The sequence below is a fragment of the Giraffa tippelskirchi genome, chromosome 2 (assembly GCF_054371585.1).
Source record: "Giraffa tippelskirchi isolate mGirTip1 chromosome 2, T2T-mGirTip1v1.2.pri, whole genome shotgun sequence".
Classification (NCBI taxonomy): domain Eukaryota; kingdom Metazoa; phylum Chordata; class Mammalia; order Artiodactyla; family Giraffidae; genus Giraffa; species Giraffa tippelskirchi.
This window is the reverse complement of record NC_137276.1, coordinates 80,844,062-80,866,159: the sequence shown is the minus strand read 5'-3', so window position 1 is coordinate 80,866,159 and position 22,098 is coordinate 80,844,062. Positions and strand designations below refer to the sequence as shown.

Sequence of the window (22,098 nt, the reverse complement as noted above, 5' to 3'; positions counted from 1 at the left end):
CAGAAACTGCTTTTGGCCATTACCTTGACTTCTCAATTTAAAACCAGCTCTCTTATAAAATGAACAGTGTTTGCTTAGCTATGTAGAATTTATAACATGAAACATCTTTAAACTTAAGTAGCCAGGTGAAATGGAGAAGGAAATGGCAACCTACTCCAGTATTGTTGCCTAGAGAATCTTGTGGATGGAGGAACCTGATGGGCTGCTGTCCATAGGGTAGCACAGAGTCAGACACGACTGAAACAACTTAGCATGCATGCATGCATTGGAGAAGGAAATGGCAACCCACTCCAGTGTTCTTGCCTGGAGAATCCCAGGGACGGAGGAGCCTGGTGGGCTGCCGTCTATGCAGTCGCACAGAGTAGGACACGACTGAGTGACTAACACACTAAAAACCAATTTAGAAGGGTTAAAAGCTGAATAAGAGGTGAGGAAAAAATACAGCCAAGTAATATAGAACCTCTTGTAAAGAGCAACTGTAGAAGGGTTGAGGGAAGCAAGTCATAGCTGGAGGGTTGCAGGGAGTTTAATCCTTTGCCAGTGTTTACCGTAGTTGAGAAGTCTGTTGAGCCAGTGGGCCCTGACCAAGGTGCTGAATTTGTGTGCCTGCTGTTTCCTCCCAGCAAGATTTACCCTGAGGAACTAGAAAATGTATGGGGGGCAGGGGGAGCAGATTTTCTTTGCAGACTAGTGGCAGGAGTCAATCCAGCACAGCAGTGGTTGTGTAAGATAGGAGAACTGCTGAAAGCTTTTGTTTTTCCTCTGACCCTGCTTTCCTGGCTTCCACATTTGCTAGGAGCAAGAACTCTGCTCCAGATATTCATGAGAGTATGTAAAGTCAACACAGGGCTGAAGCCCTCATTTTCATATTGAGAGAAAATGAAAAAAAAAAACAAAAACCAGAAAACCAGTGGCAATAATAGTTTTGGGGCAGTTGTTTTCTTATTCTCTCCTCTAAACGGGGTAATTTTAATCTAGCCCAGCTACTTGAAGTGCTGTCTAGGACCAGCAGTATGACCATCATTTGGGAGTTTGTTAGAAATGTAGAATCTAGGGTCCCACCTAGTCCTCTTGAAGTAAAAAATCTGAATTGTATTATGGTGTCCTAGGAGATGGGTGAAAATCAGACTTAATAGTTGTTTTTAGGAAGATAGTAATTGACTATAGTTCTTAGGTAGATACGACTTCATCTATTCTTAGGTCTGTACATAGGTTCAGGGCCATCATTGGGCTTATCTGTTCTCTATCCATTAAGCATGGGTCCAATTTTACGCTTTGCAAAATGCTTAGGAGAGTAATTAGGCTGCTCTGTTCTCTTTGGAGAAGGAAATGGCAACCCACTCCAATATTCTTGCCTGGAGAATCCCAGGGATGGGGGAGCCTGGTGGGCTGCCGTCTATGGGGTTTTACATAGTCCACATGACTGAAGCAACTTAGCAGCAGTAGCAGCAGCATTCTCCTTTCAAATTCTCTTATCTCTTTTCATATGCTTAAGGTTATTTAAATTGCTGGTCCCTTTGCTGCAGAGATTCAGGTTGTCAAAAGGCAGAGTAAATTACTCTCTATCCCACAGATACACTCCTTCTCCAGGGGTAAAATAAGTAAACAAAGACACGGGAGGGGCACAATCATTTTTTTTTTAAAGCCTGAAGGATTACAGATTTGAATCCTGCAGATGGATCATGTGTTTAAAATTGAACTAAAATAACATAAAAGAGTTCAACAATGAAAGAAGCACATACAGGGCATTTATAGAATTGTTTAGGTATTAGGAAATTTTAAAAACCCTGAATATGTTAAAAAGTAGATTTAATACAGACTAAGATCTTGGATAACAAAATAATTACTTTAGAATTAAATAATAAAAAGCAAACTAGAAAAAGACATTCCAGAACATTTGAAAACAAGAGAAAGCCTCCTAACTATGCATAGGTTTAAGAATAAATCAAAATAAAAATTTAAATAATATTTGGAATTGAAAGACTATGAAAACCAATATGTATCAAAGTTGGGGAGGGCTATAAAATGGTATGAACCTAAAAAGTTAAAGCTATAACTAATGAAGACAGCCAAAATTAATGAACTGTGTCTATATTTAAGTTTACAGTGAAAATCCCAAAGAATACATAGGTAAGCTATTTAAGACAATAAGAAAGCTTGCATTATAAGCTGGGTATAAAATTAATGTAGAAATAGCAACACTTCTGTTTATCAGAAGTAAATAAATAGAAAATGCAATAAAGAGAGTATGCCATTTATGAGACTATCAGATAATACTGAAATAATCAGGAATAAATCTAACAAAAATATATTAAAGAACTTTCCTGGGGAAATTATAAGAACTTTATTGAATGATACAGAAGAAGACTTAAATGAATGAACAGGCAAACTGTGTTCATATATAAAAAGAATTATATTACAAAAATCTCACGTCTCTTTACTCTTTAGACTCAATGCAAATTCCAACAGGATATGTTAGGAAACTTAAGAGATAATTCTAAACTGTCCAAGTGAGTCAAAAAGAGAAAGATAAATACCATAGTCTAACACATATATACAGAATCTAGAAAAATGGTACTGAAGAAGCTACTTACAGGGCAACAATGGAGAAACAGACATAGAGAATAGACTTATGGACATGGGGAGAGGGAAGGAGAGGGTGAGATGTATGGAAAGAGTAACATGGAAACTTACATTACCATATGTAAAATAGATAGCCAATGGGAGTTTGCTGTATGGCTCAGGAAACTCAAACAGGGGCTCTGTATCAACCTAGAGGTGTGGGATAGGGAGGAATATGGGAGGGAGCTTCAAAAGGGAGAGGATATTTGTATACCAAAAAAAATGTTTAAGAATTGTGTGTGTGTTGTGCATGTGTGTGTGCGTGCACATACACATGCATGGGAGCATACATGAATAAAAGTAGAGGTAGAACAGTTACTATGATTCTTTATGAAATGGCAAATATGACAATGTAGTTTTTGTGTACAAGAAACAAATTAAGTAGTTAACTAATCAGAAATTGACTGAGCCATGTAAGTACAGATATTAGACATGGGTCAGAGGGGATATGATAAATGAGAAGGTATGACAAGATAGTCATAAACTGAGTTGGAAAAATAATTTATATGTAAAAATATGAATGTTGGATTCCTTCTTCACATCATTTTAAAACAATAAACTCCATATTTTAGAAGTTTTTGGTTTTAGGACTAAATCTAAAAAAAAATATTTGAACACTGAAAAAAATTACAAGTGAATATTTTTAGAGTTCAATATATGTGTGGTGTCTTAAACAATGAATGAAAACAATTTTATATAAAAGAAATTACTAAACTTAAAATACTAAGATTAATCACATTTATTCATCAAAGATTAATTTTTAAATTAAAGAAATTTCAAACCTAACTTAAAAACTGGAAAAAGATATTTACAATTAGATTAGTATCAAGAAAAATATATGAGCACAAATAGCCCAAAAGAAAAACTGCCAAAGGAATAGACAGAAGTTCAACATTATTGGTCTTCAGGAAAATGCAAATCAAGATCACAATTAAATAGCATTTTATAATGATTCTACCAGCAAAATGAGAAATTCTGTTCCAACAAAGTAGAAGAGAGATCTGGGTCCACAGAATCCACTATACATTGTTAGTAATAAAGTAAATAAAAGTTTGAAACCACTATGCAACAACTATGAAAACATTTTTAACATTTCATCTAAAATCAAACACTCATATATGCTATGATTTAGTTATGCAACATCTAGATACATAACTAAGAGAAACTCTTGAATATTAATAGATGCATGTAAGAATATTCATAGAAACACTGCTTTCATAATAGTGAAAATAACTCATTTCTTTTAAATAGGAAAATAGAAGAATAAACTATGCCACATTCCCACAAAGGAATATTATAGTCAATATGAATAAGCTACAGTGAAATATAGAAAATCTTAGTGCCACTATAGTTAGCAGATAGAGTCCAAAAGGACTGAACAAAAAGTGATACCCTTTTTATGAAGTTAAAACATAATATACATACATACGTATATATATATACACACACATACATATATATGTATGTATATACATGTTCGAACTATGTATTTGGCAAAACAATGAAATGACAAACATAAAATTCAGAATGATGGTACATCACATAAGAAAACTAAATATCTAGATGTAGGTCAAGATCCTGGCATTGTGTTTTGGTTGGAGGGTTTAGAAGCATGTAACATTATTTACAATAACTTGGTAAATAGCTAATTAAGTAAAATAGGTACATAAATGGATTAATGATGACAGTAGTCATGAAATGGGACTATAATGAATCTAATTTTGCCCTAATCAAGGTCCAAAACAACAAGAAAAATATGACCTCTGCTTAGAGGGAACCCATTGAAATTTTGACTGTGAACATGTAGAAAAGTGATGAGATAAGCTCTAAGGTAAAGATGTTTGCTCCTTGGAAGAAAAGCTATGACCAACCTAGATAGCACATTAAAAAGCAGAGACATTACTTTGCCAACAAATTCCATCTAGTCAATGCTATGGTTTTTCCACTAGTCATGTATGGATGCGAGAGTTGGACTATAAAGAAAGCTGAGCACCGAAGTATTGACGCTTGTGAACTGTGGTGTTGGAGAAGACTCTTGAGAGTCCAACCAGTCCAACCTAAAGGAAATCAGTCCTGAATATTCATTGGAAGGACTGATGCTGAAGCTGAAACTCCAATACTTTGGTCACCTGATGCTAAGAACTGACTCATCTGAAAAGACCCTGATGCTGGGAAAGATTGAAAGGGCGAGGAGAAGGGGACGAAAGAGGATGGGATGGTTGGATGGCATCACCTACTCGATAGACATGAGTTTGAGTAAGCTCCGGGATCTGGTGATGGACAGGGAAGCCTGGCATACTGCAGTCCATGGGGTCGCAAAGAGTCAGACACAACTGAGTGACTGAACTGAACTGACTGGAAATCCTTGAGAAGGCAGAAGAGTTAGATGCTAAGTATAGGTGGAAGGATTAGCCTTCAATGAAAGGAATGAGATCTGCTTTACTGTAGCAGAAGGAAAGAAACATGTTCAGAACTGGGTATGTTTGCCTGTTTGTTATATGAAGATACTGAAATGTTGGAATACCAGTGTCTGGAAATTTAGGATGTCCCCTACCTAATAACCTGATTTTCACATCACTGAAGTGAACTGGAGTTTGTGTGCATTTAGTTTGTTTGTGCTGGTGTGGGCCTAACCACTGAAAAGGGGAGCATCAGTGCATAGGCACACAAAAATAAATTTGAAGGGATAATAAGGTTTAAAATTAAGAAATATGTGCAAATACAGTTGATTTTGAATAAACTTAAACTTTTAGGTGGGGGATCATTTAAATAGCTTATTGCAAAGAATATCATTTAAATTAAGGTTTTCAAATATGGGGGGAGGGATTACTTAGAAGTTTGGGACTAAAGTATACATGTAAAATAGATAACCAACAAGGACCTACTGTATAGCACAGGGAACCATACTCAATGTCTTGTAATAACCTATAATGGAAAAGAATCTGAAAAAAAAAAATATATATATATATATATAACTAAATCACTTTGCTGTAAACCTGAAATGAACACAACACTGTAAATCAGCTCTATTTCAATAAAAAATTTTTAATTGAAAAAATTTTAAATATGAACTAGCACACAAACTCTACTCTTCAAACTATATAAGTTGAGGAACTGAAAAAGAAGATATTGAATGTCCTTTTTATATAGAAAGGTGAATGGCAAAGCTCAGGCCACATGATTTTTACTTTCAAACTTTTATAAATGTTTATATATTAATGAGATACTGCTATGTATAAAATTAAGAGGTTTTAAAAAGTTAAATTACTCTCAATCAATATTCTCAGAATCATCAGGCATTTAAATCAGACATGCAGATTGAAATGAGGGAAATTAAATTTTTTTCAAAAGAATTTGAATGAAGGCAAAAACTTATTTACATATAAGCTATCTTCATGCTTATTTCCAAAAATTCCAACAGAGAATGTGACAAATTTACTTCATGTTATTAAAAATTACTAAAAATTGTTTTCTCAAGAAATGATAGAAAAATTATAAAATGTCATTTCTTTAGAATGATAAAATGTCATTTTAGACTTAATTTAGGAGAATTTTATTCCTAGTCTTCCATTTTGAAGTTCATCATAAATTATGTCTAATCAAAGTATTATACTATTGGGGGGCAGGGGAGGAATACTACTGAAAAACATGTAGGCCAGGGTTTTGAACTGTGGTGTTGGAGAAGACTCTTGAGAGTCCCTTGGACTGCTAGGAGATCCAACCAGTCCATCCTAAAGGAGATCATTCCTGGGTGTTCATTGGAAGGACTGATCTTGAAGCTGAAACTCCAATACTTTGGCCACCTCATGCGAAGAGTTGACTCATTTGAAAAGACCCTGATGCTGGGAAGGATTGGGGGCAGGAGGAGAAGGGGATGACAGAGGATGAGATGGTTGGATGGCATCACTAACTCGATGGACATGGGTTTGGGTAAACTCCGAGAGTTGGTGATGGACAGGGAGGCCTGGCGTGCTGCGATTCATGGGGTTGCAAAGAGTTGGACACGACTGAGCAACTGAACTGAACTGATCCCAGTGGTAAAATCCAGCCTGCCACCTTTTTGTACAGCCCACTATTTAAAAATGGTTTTGCATTTTTAAATCATTGAAAAAAACTAATATTTGTGACAATGTAAGAAATTTAAATTTCAGTGTCTGTAAATAATTTTCATTAGCTCATAGCCATCTCCATTCATTTACGCAGTTTTTATGGCTGCTTTTCTGCTACTATGGAATAGCTGTGATAGAGACAGTAGGGCCTGCAAAGCCCAAAATTGTTACTCGCTGACCTTTTAGGAAAAAGTCTGCTTATCTCTGATCTAGGGGATTCACATTTTAGATAGTATACATTAAAAAGTTAATTCTTTTGGCTTGTAGCAATCTTAGTTCCCAGACCAGGGAATGAATCTGGGCCCCAAGTGGTGAAATGCATGCAGTCCTAACCATTGGACAACCAGGGAATACTGAGAAAAAGTTAATTTTTAATCAAGCTTTTCTAGGACAAAAAAAGATGCCATGGAAAAGTATAAAATTATGCTATTATTTGTTTGTGGAATGTCTTTATTCCTTAAGTTGCTGAGCTTCTATGTCAGGGCCTCTTAGCCATCAGCATGCTTCATGCTTTGTGACTATGATGAGGGCTTATTCCAAGGATTCTTTTTTTTTTTTAAAGAAAACAGTATTGTATGGCTTTTTTTTTTCTATAATAAAGGCGAATGAATGCATTGATGACCAGAAGAATAAGGAATTATATCACAGTTACTTAGATAAAATATTAAACAAAAACTTTCAGAAAAATCAAAGGAAACATTCAAGCACCAACACTATACATATCAAACCTACAACGCAAATTAATATATAAGCTTGTTAAATACACACTAAATTCATCTGTTGTGAACACAGAGAAACATTCACTCAAAATATCAGTACAGATACAGTGGACAATCTTCAAAGAAATTTGACTAAACCGATTACACATCTTTTCATTAGATGGAAACTTCTTTACTCAATCAGCCTCAAAATTCAGAGTTATCTTTCTCAAAGCACTAACGCATTGCACATAGTCCTAATCTTGAAGACAAGGTACACACACACACACACACACGCACACGTACACACTCTCAAACTGTTAAAAGGCCTTACCACTATGCATCTACCATACATAATGCATATACTCTTCAAAATTCAGAACTGATACAATTATGATACCACCATCAAAATTATGCATCCTGATATACTTGATTTTTCCTGAAATGTACTTTAAGGAAAAAAAAGTACTTTATTTGAAAATCTATAAATTCTCTCTAACCAATAAAATAGAGAAGAAACTACTAGGTGTTACTTCTTTTTTCCTTTACTAGTTTAAATTTTTAAAATAATTTTGACTTCTCAACCAAACAAAACAATTGGAATTTACAACACAAGACCCATGATAGGATGTTCAGTTTAACAAAATTTATATGGTTAACTGAAAAGCTATCTAATAAAAAAAATTATCTCCAAGGTATCAGAAATGTAGGAAGTAAACATTCGATTAGTTTGGTTTTTGTTTTTAACTAATCCCTAGTATGGACTTACGTATTTAATTTCTCTTGGTTGAGTTTTAAGAAGGTTAACTAGGAAAAATAAAAAAGCGAAAAACTTCTGCTTCTTGAAGCCTTCTAATACTTAAAGTCCAGCAGGAGGACCAGGCCTAAGAACTTAGATCCTGAATTACGACTTCTTTTTTCTACCTTTCAGCAAACCAACAAAGTCTAGATGGAAAGGTTTTAAAACAAGGCTCTAGCAACTGTTTGGAAATAAAAGTACAGCATTTTTAAAACTCAGGAAATAAACTGAGAAAAGAAGGAAAAATGAGCGACGCTGAACACTTAGTACATGATTTATAAACACCACAGAGAAATCGGACAGTGACCTCCACACAAATGTTATTTAAAATACTGTTTTGGAAAGTAAGGACATCCATGTGGCAACTATAAAACACAATATTCCCCAAACTCTAGAGAGGAAAAAAATTAACTCATTCATTTCATGCAGCTTTGTACCATTTAAACCCTATAAGCAAGAATAAAATTGGCTAGGGGAAAAGGAACTTCAAATCTTTCTGAAAACTCAGTTAAGCATGCCGCGTCACCGGCACGGCCACGCCAAAAGCAATGTTGGCAGAATCGTGGGTTGTGGTACTGCAGGTATGGGAACCAGAAACCCACACCACTTTCATAACAGGAATAGGAGCACTCCATCTCACGCCGGAAATAGGAACCCTCCATGGGATGCAGACCTTCCCTGCGCAGGCAAGTCTGTGCCTGAGGGTTAGTCACACAAACCCTGAGGAGGAGGGGGAGGATCAGCCATTTCTGTGTAAAAGCATACTCAGCACTCTTTCTGCAGTGGAAAACAGGTCTGGGCTGAGTGCTCCGTGTAACCAATAGATGGCCCTTCTAAGACAACTGCTGGGAGCTTCAAAACTTCCTTCAGAAACCTGTCTAATTTACTAAGTATCATCAGGCAACTGGAATCTGACATCTGGGAGAAAAAGCGTCTCAATTTGTCCAGCATTTTCCCACCACACCCACACACTGCATCGCTAAAACAGGAAATACTGTCAGCTTGCCTCGGGCCTCACTGCCACAGACAGGGATCAAGAAGTTGAGGAGTTGAGAAGATGGTCCACGCCCACTGGTAAGGCGAGGGAAGGCACGTGCTCAGCTGGTAGTAGATGGATGAGGGTCGGTCTCAAGGCGGGACACACTGATCTCAGGTTGTGTCCAGTGTATCCAGGTTGCCATCGCGGAAGCTTTCTGTCATGTCCCAGGAGTCAACAAGAAGGTGGCTGCATTGTTTTTGCAAAATTAGTAATTTGCAAGCTGTTCTGTCAATTGATAGTCTTAGGACATCAGAAGTCTGAGCGTACATTTCTAAGAGCACATGTCTTCTCTACCATGTTCCACTTGCGGCCACTTTCCTCAATCTTCCAGGGCTGGAGCTGGCAGTGTCCACAAGGTATCCAGACTGGAGCCTCCTCCTGCCTGACCTAGAGGTGCCAGGTCAAGTTCTGGAGCCGTCCCGGAAGCGAACGTTTTTAATAGGCCTGCTCGCGTTACTTCCTGCCAGTCAGACGAGGCTGGTGAGCTAGACAGCAGGTGGACATGAGTGGCACAAGGAGCGTAAGCGTCATGGGCGGTGTGAGAGGCTTGAGGGGCACGAGGAACGTGAGGTCCTGCGGTCGTGAGGGGTGTAAGGTCTCAAAGTCGCCAGGAGCTTGGGGGTGGGGGAGTGGTCTTGGGAGCCAGAGGGGCACGTTGGCGTGAGGGGCGTAAGGTCGCAAAAGGTGCAGGGACGTGAGTGAAGTGAAGTCAAGATGGCGCCGGAGCTGGCAGCCTGAAGGCAGGAAGGCAAAAGGCAAGCTCGAGACTCCTATGTAACATTATGTATAATGGCTTCCCGAGTCAATTGCTTCATCCCAAACGTTTGTATCTGTTTTTAACAACCTCTTCACTAATGTCACTGCACATATAAATTTTCCTTTTTTGGCTGTAAAATTGCCATCCAGTTGTGACCGTGTTTCACAATGCATATACCTGTCCTTAACTGGCTTTTCCTATCGCCTCTATCAGAGTTTTTATTCAACCATTGCATCCATACCTAATTCATAAACACACAAATTTTCCTTTTTATCCACATCCTTTTACAAAAAAATTATAAAATCTAAAAAGTAAAGCTGCAATGTGATCACAGTTTTCTTATAAGGGATTTAATATGTATCTGATACCAGTTGCTGATTTTTCTCTATAGCTACCGTGAACATAATTGTCCACTGCATTACAGTTTTCTTTTAATTAAAAAAAAATTCTTAGAATACATATCTTACTTCATACTGGGAACAGTTGAATTTCTCCTTAGCAGTTCATCTGCTTTAGGCTCACGCACATTGAGAAATAAGTACCCAGTTTTAGTTCATTTTTTTTCTTTGACTGCTAAAATGTATATAAATTCATCTTACCTCTGTTTTGTTAGAAAACTTGTTCTTACATGTTCTTCCATTTTTTATTTTTATATATTTTACTGTGTACCTTGCTGGAACAATTTATATTACAAGTAAACAATTTAAAACATACATGAAAATAATACATTTATTGAGTGCCAACCGTGTGCTAGGAATTTTCTGTAGGTTGTGTATAATTTATTTTTATAATAATAATAATATATTCATTGATAAAGCCAAGTTTTCTAGGGCCTAAAGCTCCTTTGGGGACGTTTCTTTTAAAAATAGTATAAAAAATATGTTACTTTTGCAAATATTATAAAAACACCAATTCATGTTACCCCATTGGTAGAGCCCCATGCAAGGCCTTAGAAGGGGCCTATGCAAGTGAGAGGCCCTGACTTAAACTTGGATAGCTTCAAGGTCAGTTTATCTGTGCATATTTTGACTGCTTACACTGTGTGAGTCACTTTTCATGCACTGTACCATGTACTGCCAGAAGAAGGCTTATAGGGAAATTAGTTGAAAGAATGTGATGGTTAACTGTATGTCTCAATTTGACTTCGCTAAGAGATGTCCAAATATCTGGTAAAACATGATTTGTGGTTGCGTCTGTAAGGGTGTCTCCTAAAAAGATGAACATTTGAATTGATAGACAACAAAGAAAATGGCTCTCACCAATGCAGGTGGGCATCATCCAATCTGTTGAGGGACTAAATAGAACAAAAATAGCAGAAGGCAAATTTTTTCTTGCTCTTTGAACTGGGACATCCAGCTTCTGACCTTGGAAATTAGTGCTCCTGGTTTTTGAATCTTCAGACTCAGACTGGGACTTACACCATTGGCTCCCCTGATTCTTGGGCCTGTGGGTTTGGACTGGAACCGCACTGCCAGTTTTCCTGGGCCTCCAGCTTGCAGATGGCAGATTGTGGGGCTTCTCAGCTTCCATAATTGCTGAGTCAGTTCTTCATAATAAATCTTTTCTGTATACTTGACTATATTCTATTACTTTTGTTTCTCTAGAGAACCCTGACAGAGAGGTTACAATTATTTTTCAAAGTCAAAGGAGTGGTGTGCAATAGATGTGTATTTGAACACAGCGCTGTTTGAATCTCAAACTCATTTATAAAAATTACAGTTGTTGAGTAGTTTATATGCTAGGCACTCTGCTAAGCATTGGCCTGCTGTAACAAGACTGACAGCTTTCCTGTTCTTATGAAGCTTTTTGTGTAATTATTTCTATTACAGGAGCTGGTCATTCTCATTTATTCATTAATCTTCAGTTTGCGATACATTTTAAAGATTCCTGTTCACTTAAAAATAAGTGTGCATTTTAAGTTTACTGTCTTGGCTGGAATAGCTGAAACTCTCATTTCCTTTTTTTCAGATTAATCTTTTTTTGTTGTTGTTTTATTTTTGGCCCTGTCATATGGCTTGTGGGAACTTAGTTCCACGACCAGAGATTGAACCCCATCCTTGACAGTGAAAGCACAGAGTCCTAACTATTAGACAGCCAGGGAATTCCCTCTCTCATTTAATTTTGTTATTAATTATAACACAGATTGGCATTTTATGGCTCTTACATTGATCGTTAAAAATACATACCTAATGGTTCATGAAAGGAACCTATTTTGTTTCACGAGTATATTAACTTTTCAGTTGGATTCAGAAACTGATGACTAGGTTGATCTTTCTTACATAGTTAACTATTTTTTGCAATCTTGATCTGAGCACTGTAGAAAGAGGATTAATGATCTTTAATATCAAACCTGGAATCTTAAATTCTCGTTTTCAGTTTCACATCAACGGAGCTCTTACCCCAAGTTCTTTGTAAGGCAGTAGTACTAAACCTACTAAACCGACTCAAAAAGAGTCAGACACTACTGAGCAACTGAGCTGAACTGAGCACTAAACCTAGGAAGCTAGTAAAGTCAGATTCCTGGGTCCACATGCCAGATTACTGACTCAGATTTGTGGAGATATTGCTGAATTTTAAACCAAACCCTTTGTTGATTTTGATGTACATGGACCACACAATCTTCACAATCTGAAGAGCATGGCTCAAAAATACTAATGAGATCACACTTATTTTGATAATTCAAAGTATAGAACAAAAGTTATTTAAATTTAATATTATTAAATAGTTGACCTTACAAGGAGGCTGTGAAAACTTCTAATTTCTCTCTTTCTTTCTGTGTATTTCTTCTGTCTCTTTCCTGGATACCTCTCCTCTGTATATTCCTCTCTTTCTAGTTCCTCATCATATATCGTTGTACCTTGGAATCCATCCTGTAATCTTGTATTTCGTCACTATTTTTGGACAGTCTCATCACTTCTGTTTTCAACCACTGCTCATTGGCTAGATCCAAATTTTCATCTTATAACCAGATTTTTTTTCTGAATTTTAGACCCCCAGCTCCACTCAGTTCTCTAACAGTGATGACTGAATATGACTCTAAAGACCTCAAATTCAACAGGTCCAAAGTTGAAATTAATGTTACTCAACCAGAAAAAAAAAAAAACACCATCCATTTCTTCTTCTAAGTTTTCTATTTCAACTTTAATTTATACATCACAAGTATCCATTCGCCCAAACCAGATTCCAGGAAGTTATAGTTTTCTCTTCACATCCTCTCACTCATTATGTTGTCAGTCAGAAAAATTCTCTCAATTCTTGTTCTTAAAAAAAAAAAAGACCAAAAAATGCCCCACAAGACACTCATTGTTTCCATAACTCTATCACCCCTTTGTCCAAGGCCTCATAATTTCTCACTATAATAGCTTTTTGTTTGAGAAAACTTTTTTAGATACTGATTTGTTTCAGAACCATTCTCCACACTGCTGCCAGGTGGATCTTTCTAAAATGCAATTCTGATCACTTACTTACTCACTTAAAATTTCTTAATAGCCTTCCATTGCTGCCAGGATAAATACAAACCTCTTGGCAAGACACGTTCTATTTGCTGTCTACCAGTCTGGTCTCATTTCTCACATTCTGTTTTTGACACTCCAGTCACATTCAATTCCTGAAAGGTCGTATCCAGAAAGTACTACATTTCAGAACTTTGCACATTCTGTCCCCATGACTGTGATTGCCTTTATCCCCTTCTTTGTCCTCTCAAGTGTCCTATATCCTTCCCTCTCCCTGAATCTGGTTTATGTGCTGTAGGCAGTGTTTGAGGATTTGGGGGATAAGCAAGGAAAAATATATGACCTAGCAGTTGTACTCCTAAGCTTTATTTTGATGGGTACACATACAGGGGAGTACCTCACAGCATTAGTTGTCTGGAGGCTTAAGGGGTGGGAACCACCATCTAGAAGGGGAGAGGGTAAGTCCAAGAAAGAGGGGCTGAGAGAGGGCCTTCTGTTTCTAGAGAATGCGCTCAGCCGTCTGGCGAGGACTCTGCTGGGCAGACAGCTCCCAAGGGAAATTGCAACTCAGTGTTTTCTATTGTCCTGTGCTTTTGTGTTATCTTTAGCTAACAGGCATTGGGTGCCATTTTGTGGGATATGCCAAGCAGGGAGACTTAAAAAGGCTAAAAATATCTGTGTAACTGAGTGCTGTTTAACAACTGGATGTGTAAAATTTTGAGCTAGTCACTGTTGGACTTTGAGCTAGTAACATCTCAGACTGATCTAATGAAATAAACAATTGGCACTTCCTTGGCCTCTTGATGAAAGTGAAAGGAAGTGGAAGTGAAGTGGAAGTGAAGTCGCTCAGTCGTGTCCGACTCTTTGCGACCCCTGGACTGTAGCCTACCAGGCTCCTCCGTCCATGGGATTCTCCAGGCAAGAATACTGGAGTGGGTTGCCATTTCCTTCTCCAGGAGATCTTCCCGACCCAGGGATCGAACCCAGGTCTCCCACATTTCAGGCAGACGCTTTAACCTCTGAGCCACCAGGGAAGCCCTGAAAGTGAAAGAGGAGAGTGAAAAAGTTGGCTTAAAGCTCAACATTCAGAAAACTAAGATCATGGCATCTGGTCCCATCACTTCATGGGAAATAGATGGGGAAACAGTGGAAACAGTGTCAGACTTTATTTTGGGGGGCTTCAAAATCACTGCTGATGGTGATTGCAGCCATGAAATTAAAAGATGCTTACTCCTTGGAAGGAAGGTTATGACCAACCTAGATAGCATATTAAAAAGCAGAGACATTACTTTGCCAACAAAGGTCCATCTAGTCAAGGCTATGGTTTTTCCAGTGGTCACATACGGATGTGAGAGTTGAATGGTGAAGAAAGCTGAGCGCCGAAGAATTGATGCTTTTGAACTGTGGTGTTGGAGAAGACTCTTGAGAGTCCCTTGGACTGCTAGGAGATCCAACCAGTCCATCCTAAAGGAGATTAGTCCTGGGTGTTCATTGGAAGGACTGATGTTGAAGCTGAAACTCCAATACTTTGACCACCTCATGCAAAGAGTTGACTCATTGGAAAAGACCCTAATGCTGGGAAGGATTGGGGGCAAGAGGAGAAGGGGGCGACAGAGGATGAGATGGCTGGATGGCATCACCGACTTGATGGATATGGGTTTGGGTAGACTCTGGAAGTTGGTGATGGACAGGGAGGCCTGGCGTGCTGCGATTCATGGGGTCGCAAAGAGTCGGACACGACTGAGCGACTGAACTGAACTGGTGGTCCAGTGGTTAAGACTCCAAGCTTCCAATGCATGAGGTACAGTTTTGATTCCTGGTTGGGGAAATAAGATCCCATACGTCTTATGTCCAAAAAAATAAGTAAATAAATAAAGACATGAAAAGAAATAAAGAGTTAAATACCAATATATAGGAATAATCTTTGGTTCATTTATATGATTGTATCTCTATGATGGTAACACTCTTATCCCACTATTATTTGTTGTTTGTCTGTGGGGTCCTTTAAAGTAGACATGAGTTTTTATTATTCCTAATATGAACTTCATAGGGCCTAGAATAGTGTGTGCCACAAAGTGAAAATCACTCAGTTGTGTTCAACTGTTTGTGACCCCATGGACCGTAATGTAGCCCACCAGGCTCCTCTGTCCATGGAATTCTCCAGGCCAGAATACTGGAGTGGTAGTCATTTCCTTATCCAGGGGATTTTCCCAATCCAGGGATCGAACCCAGGTCTCCCACATTGCAAGTCTGAGCCACCAGGGAAGCCCATGTGCTACAAAGTGGAATATCAATAACTGTTTCATGAATAATTATTCATATCATATCCACATATTTTTAATTCATCTGTAAGTATTCCTACAACTGGATGCGGTAAGAAAGTCTCATTTACCATTTAGCTGGAGACACAGTATTTAAGCTAGATTTGTGTTCGTTAGTGGAGAAGGAAATGGCAACCCACTCCAGTATTCTTGCCTAGAGAGTCCTGTGTACAGAGGAGCCTGGTGGGCTGCTGTCCATAAGGTTGCACAGAGTCAGACACAACTGAAGTGACTTAGCATGCATGCATGCATGTGTTCATTAGGCAGTAATTTAATTTCGATAACCAAAATCTTCAAACATGAAAAAAAAGTAATTTGTTTATAAAATACAACTTGCTTATAGAAACATCATATTAAAACTCAGACTATATGCTAATAAGGCAAGGACATTTTCTTTAGGTTTCAATCCTGCAGTGTTCCAGGAGAGCATTTTTTAATTTATAGCTACTTCTCTGAGAGCCTATACCAGTGTCAGAGAATATGCAATCCTGAGGCCAGAGTATTTCCATGAAAATTTATCTGGGCTGTTGATTCATGGAGAGTATTAAGACACGTAGCTGAGCAATCCTCTGTGGTAGGAGGTCAGCGAGACAGAAACATTTGAGGCTAGAAAAGAAATCCACTATCTGCCCAGGACAGCAGAGTCAACAAGGGGGACATACAGTTTTCAAGTGTATAAAACTTCGAACAAAGAGGATTCCATCATGGAGATTTCCCTGGCGGTCCAGTGGTTAAGACTCCACTGCAAGGGGTTGTGGGTTTGCTTTCTGGCTAGGGAACTAAGATCCCACATGACATGGGATGTTGTTTTTTTTTTTAATTAAAAAAAATTTTTTTAAAGGAAAGTTCCATCATGAATAGGCAGGAGAAATTTTTATTAGAAAATTGAACTCAATTGGATTGAATGATTCATAGATATGATAGGCTCAGCAAAGAGACCAGCAACTGCAAAGGGTAAAATTAGTACAAATTTCAGGTGTGATCTGATTCAGTCTCCAACTTTTACTTCAGATTTCTTCAGCTCCTCTCTTGTTCTTATGTCACCCTTTCCTTGTGTAATAAAATAGTTTTAGTAGTTCCTGTCTTCACTACCATGTATTACACCATTCATAAGGAGAGTGAGCATGCGGGTCACAGTTTTTCAGAAAAATAAAAGCCTCAAAATTCCCTTCTTGGGTCAGTCTAGGTCCTAGTCTCAACTCTGAACTTTTTATTTGTCAAGAAGAGTAAAATGTTTATTTGGCCTCACCTAGTTCATGGATTCCATCAGGAAGATCTATATTTCTCTTTACATTATGACATCCTCTATAGAAACCTAGAGTGTAGAGATGGCCTGGGGGAATTGGTGGGAGAAAGCAACTAGTGGTCCATACAGAAGATAAGATGAGACTTCCCGGGGGTTCGTTGGCTAAGTAAGACTCTGCACTCCCAGTGCAGGGGGCCCAGGTTCCAGCCCTGGTTGAGAAACTAGATCCCACAGGCTGTAACAAAGGATTCCACATGTGACCACTAAAAGATTCTGCATGCCTCAGTTGAAGAGCCCACATGCCACAACCAGGAAAACAGAAAAGGAAAAAGTACACAAGCTGCAACTAAGACCCACTACAGTCAAATAAATAAATAAATATTTTTTTAAAAGATAAAACAATAAGTGGTCCTCTGGCAGCACAAACAAACTAGCCCAAATTTTGCATGGAAAATGTTTGTAGTTAGCCTTCGATGTGTTTGCTTAGTTTTCATCAGCATTTTAAATAACACTGTTCCCCAAAGCAACTTACAAGTTTTATCTTTTGTCTTGTTTATCATATTCATTTCCTAATGCCCCCTTTTACAGATTAAGGAGGAGAAGGGGGCAACAAAGGATGAGATGGTTGGATGGTATCTCTGACACAATGGACAAGAGTTTGAGCAAACTCAGGGAGATAGTGACGGACAGGGAAGCCTGGGGTGCTGCAGTCCATGGGGTCGCAAAGAGTTGAACACAACTTAGCAACTGAACAGCAACAACAAATTCCATTTCAAGTCCTGTCTCAGCTCAGATTCCAAATTTGTGTTGTCTGACAAACAAGATCTTACTTAATTTGACATTCTAGATACATAATAGCTATGAAATACACAAAGAAGAACTCATAAGGTGTAAAACTTGAGCTGTCAAATAGTGGTAATGGCTAGCTCATTTTCAAATTTGAGTTTTCAGCTCTTTATTAAAGTTCATATCACTTATGAATCCTTTCTGTCTAAATCTTTAGCACTTGGTTTGTGACTTCTCCCTCCTTCCCTCCTTCTCTCCCTTTTTTCTTTCCCTTCCTCCTCTCTCGTACTTGAATGTAGTTTCCATATGTCTCATGCATTAGCACATGTTCAACAAAGTGCCTGTCTCAGAGGAGACACTCATTCATATTTGTTAAGCAAGCTCATTGCGTTACCTTTACACGTTATTATATTGTGTGTCCTCCTTGACCACGGCTACGTACATAGTGGCAGACACCTTGTACAGGCTATAACTATGCAAGAGAGGAGAGCTCAAATGATACATGGGGCTGAGACTCACGAGGGTGGTGCTCTTTGCATTTTGTTTAACCAACTGAGTCAGCCTTCGCTGACATTTACAACTCTCAGCTCTGAATAATGCAAATAAGTTCTTCCAAGGAGGGAAATCTTTTGTGAAATGAAATGTATAATATATCTCACCTTAAGTGTTAACAATATAATGAAAAGAAATTATCTCAAAAATTGGAAATTTGCATTTGAAATCTTAGAAACATTTACTGAGCTAAATGTCAAGGAAAATTATTTTATATTCTGAAGATAGAACATATAGCCAAGATTTGATAACCCCACTTGGTCTAATTTTTCTATTCTATCTTTATTAGTCACGTCACATTTTGTTTCACCATTTTACTGGAACAAATGAATGTGAAATCACTTTCAACATCTTCTTGACCTTGTTCATCAGATGAGTACAGAGGAAAAATGGGACCTTGGCTTTCTACATGAAATGAGCTTATTGTAGCTATTTGTTTTATGGCAGTTCTTTTTAAGAGGATGTGTCAGTCTTAATTGAATGAAAATGAGCTTCATGAATAATGTTCAAATTCAAAAAAGATTAATGTCAATAGAGGCAGCTTGATTATATATATCTTTTTCCCTATACTTTTGAGATTTCTTGGGATAATGGAAAATACAATTTTCTTTTATAAAATAGCTGTTTTTTAATAATGGCAGAGGAAAATTAAATTCCTCAGATATAAGAATATAAATTTGAAAGAAGTAAAATATTTGGGTTGGCAGGTAGATGAGCCAATGATAAGGTATTTTAGATATTCTGCCTGAAAAAATAAGATTATAAAATAAAATTCTCCCCACATAATAAATGAAGAAGACAAAAGGAAGAATTTTTCCCTAATAATTCTAATAGGACCCAAATAAACTAATATGAACCTAGATATATAATTACACTGACTAATGAAAAAGTCACATTATAAATCCCTTTTACCTTTATTGTCTTACATGCTTATAATTTAGTCTTGATAATACCATAACAATATACTCATATCAATCAGCCATCGAATAAGCATAACAAATGATATTTATATAATGGATCACATGGATTACAGTTTTTATCTTATTTGATCCTCCCAGCCCTTGGCAGCACAGATAATATCATCCTTTTATTACATATAAAATGATCAATGGTCACAGATGGCAAAAGACAACCTAAAATGAGACAAGCATGAATCTGGGAGTTTTGACCCTCAAGTATAGGTTGTTTTTCTTCCCCCACTGCCCTTCTGTGTTCCCCTCTGGGTGAAGACATATCCATCAGAATCAACCTGGAATGACCCAATTCCCCAGTATCACACTCTGCATTCTATATGAATGCCTCTATTATGGTTTCATGTTTTATTCCAGTTTGTTATCCTTCCTTCAGTGGACAAGAATATGTCCACTGCTTCATATTCTTGGACACCGTTTCCTGGTCATCTAGCTGGATGTCCTCCAATGGCTTTAGCTGAGACCCTATGACAGTTGCTACACACCTTATTTTCTTTCATTCTGTACTTATCAGCACATGTAATTCTTTCATGTTTGTCCTTGACCAAAAATACAAGGTCTACATAATTTATATTTTTGTATTCAAGGAAGCAGTACATTGTATCGCAACACACATAAGGAAGAGATTTTGTTCTAAGTGAAAGTAAAGTTGCTCAGTAGTTTAAGACTCTTTGCAATCCCATTGACTATAGCCTGCCAGGCTCCTCCGTCCATGGGATTCTCCAGGCAAGAGTACTGGAGTGGGTTGCCATTTCTTTCTCCAGGGGATCTTCCCGACCCAGAGATTGAACCCAGGTCTCCTGCAGTGCGGGCAGACACTTTACCCTCTGATCCACCAGGGAAGCCCAAGTAGAATTGTTAAAGAAAATACAGGTTACCCAGGTGAACTTGAATTTTAGGTAAATTAAAAGAAAAAAAATTTAGTATAAATGTACCCTAGATATTGCACAGGGCATACTTATCCTGAAAAATGTTTATTGTTGTTGATATTCAAATTTAACTAGCTAGCCTATATTTTTATTTGCTAAATCTAGCAACTCTAACAGTGAAAGAAATATGATTCTTTTTCAAGTCACCTCAGATCTCATTTAATAGTTTAAGTACAAGAGGAATCTACAGATAGGATTGGAATTTGTGAAGAATACACAAATGAATATTCACAAGGAGCATCTTACATGTCAAAAAAAGAAATTGCTTCCAATCCAGCAACTAATTCAGAAATCACTAAGATCACATTGAGGCAGAATGCTACATGACAGATGGGACATTAGCCTGCTTTCCATTACTAAACTGGGAAGTGAGTATGCTGTGTAATTGAAAATGTCTGCAATAAAATAAAATTATTCTTCTGTATCTCAGTAGATTTCAAATTATAAAATTCATGTTATGTTTCCTGGCAGCTTTACTGTTAACATATTAATTTCAAAAATTATTGGATGTGCTTAATATCAACTTCTGACTTTTAATAAAGAAAATCTAAACATTATTGAGTTTCAGACTACACTGTATTAATGCAATACATTGACTCTCATGCATATGACTTGGCCAGATCTTGTGGTGGATACAAGGCTGCTTAACGTTTAGATGGGACATGTAACCAAAAAGTACAAAGTCTTTACTTAGGATGTCAACAAAAAACCTGAGCAGATTAGTATCTCTTTGCATATTTTCTCTTTTGTTATACTTTTTTTTTTTTTGCACTTTCAGTTTTGTCTATATGAGTCCTCCATTTCTGTCTTTCAAAGCTATATTTTTATTCTAACACTACAAAATTTCATTTCTAAATTAAGCCTCTTGCTTCTCAGTTCTACTGTGCATATCTTTTACTGTGATTCTCGTGGTGTTTGTTCTTTGTGCTTCCAATTGTGGCTTTCTGTGATGATTATTCTCTTTCACTTATTCGATCGTGAGAAGTTCTTATGAAAGTGAGGACTGACTTATAAGCAAAACTTACTGGGACTACCCTAGAGGTTCAGTAGTTAAGACTCTGTACTTCCACTGCAGTGGGCACAGGTTTGATCCCTGGTTGGGAAACTAAGATCCTGCTGCTGCAAGGCCAAAAAACAAAAGAAAAGAAAGAAAATTTTTTGAACCAAATAAAAATGAAAATGCAACACATCAACTTAAAACAATTATATGGGAAAAGTAACAACAGCAACAAAAACTTAGTAAGACTTACTGAGAAAGTGAAATACACGTATTCAGCATTATTTATTGTTAACGTGTGTGTGCATTTAGTCATGCCCGACTCTTTGCTGCCTCATGGACTGTAGCCCACAAGGTTCCTCTGTCCATGGAATTTTATAGGCAAGAATATTAGAATAGGTTGCCATGTCCTACTCCAAAGGATCTTCCTGACCCTGGGATCGAACTGTATTTCTTGTGTCTCCTGCATTGGCAGGTGGATTCTTTACCACTAGCATCACCTGACAACCCATTTATTGTTATGCTTACCAGATATTTTTATCCATCAAATGTCTTAAGTATTGTCCTTGTGTCTATAATATATAGGTAAACTTACAATTGTCATCAAGATCATTGACTAGTGTTTCCTTGATGAAATTTGTAGGTCTGAATTCAGTTCAGTTCAGTTCAGTCGCTCAGTGGAGTCCAACTCTTGCGACCCCATGAATCACAGCACGCCAGGCCTCCCTGTCCATCACCAACTCCCTGAGTCCACACAAACCCATGTCCATTGAGTCGGTGATGCCATCCAACCATCTTATCCTCTGTCGTCCGCTTCTCC

The 22,098-nt window shown here is 37.6% G+C and overlaps 1 protein-coding gene, 1 long non-coding RNA gene and 1 pseudogene across 4 annotated transcripts in view; 1 reads left to right on the top strand and 2 right to left on the bottom strand.

Annotated features, from left to right (window-relative positions):
• The window catches only part of ZP4 (zona pellucida glycoprotein 4), a 200,154-nt gene extending 190,165 nt beyond the window's left edge, over positions 1-9,989 (bottom strand). For all 3 annotated transcript variants that reach the window (XM_081573905.1, XM_081573907.1, XM_081573906.1), the window contains exon 1: positions 9,235-9,989. The gene's annotated coding sequence lies outside the window, so the exon portion shown is untranslated. The remainder of the gene's footprint in view (positions 1-9,234) is intronic.
• Positions 8,994-9,551, bottom strand: LOC145539554 (dystrobrevin beta pseudogene; annotated as a pseudogene).
• The window catches only part of LOC145539781 (uncharacterized), a 106,265-nt gene continuing 93,903 nt past the window's right edge, over positions 9,737-22,098 (top strand). The window contains exon 1 of the long non-coding RNA XR_014077952.1: positions 9,737-10,022. This is a non-coding gene — a long non-coding RNA (uncharacterized LOC145539781). The remainder of the gene's footprint in view (positions 10,023-22,098) is intronic.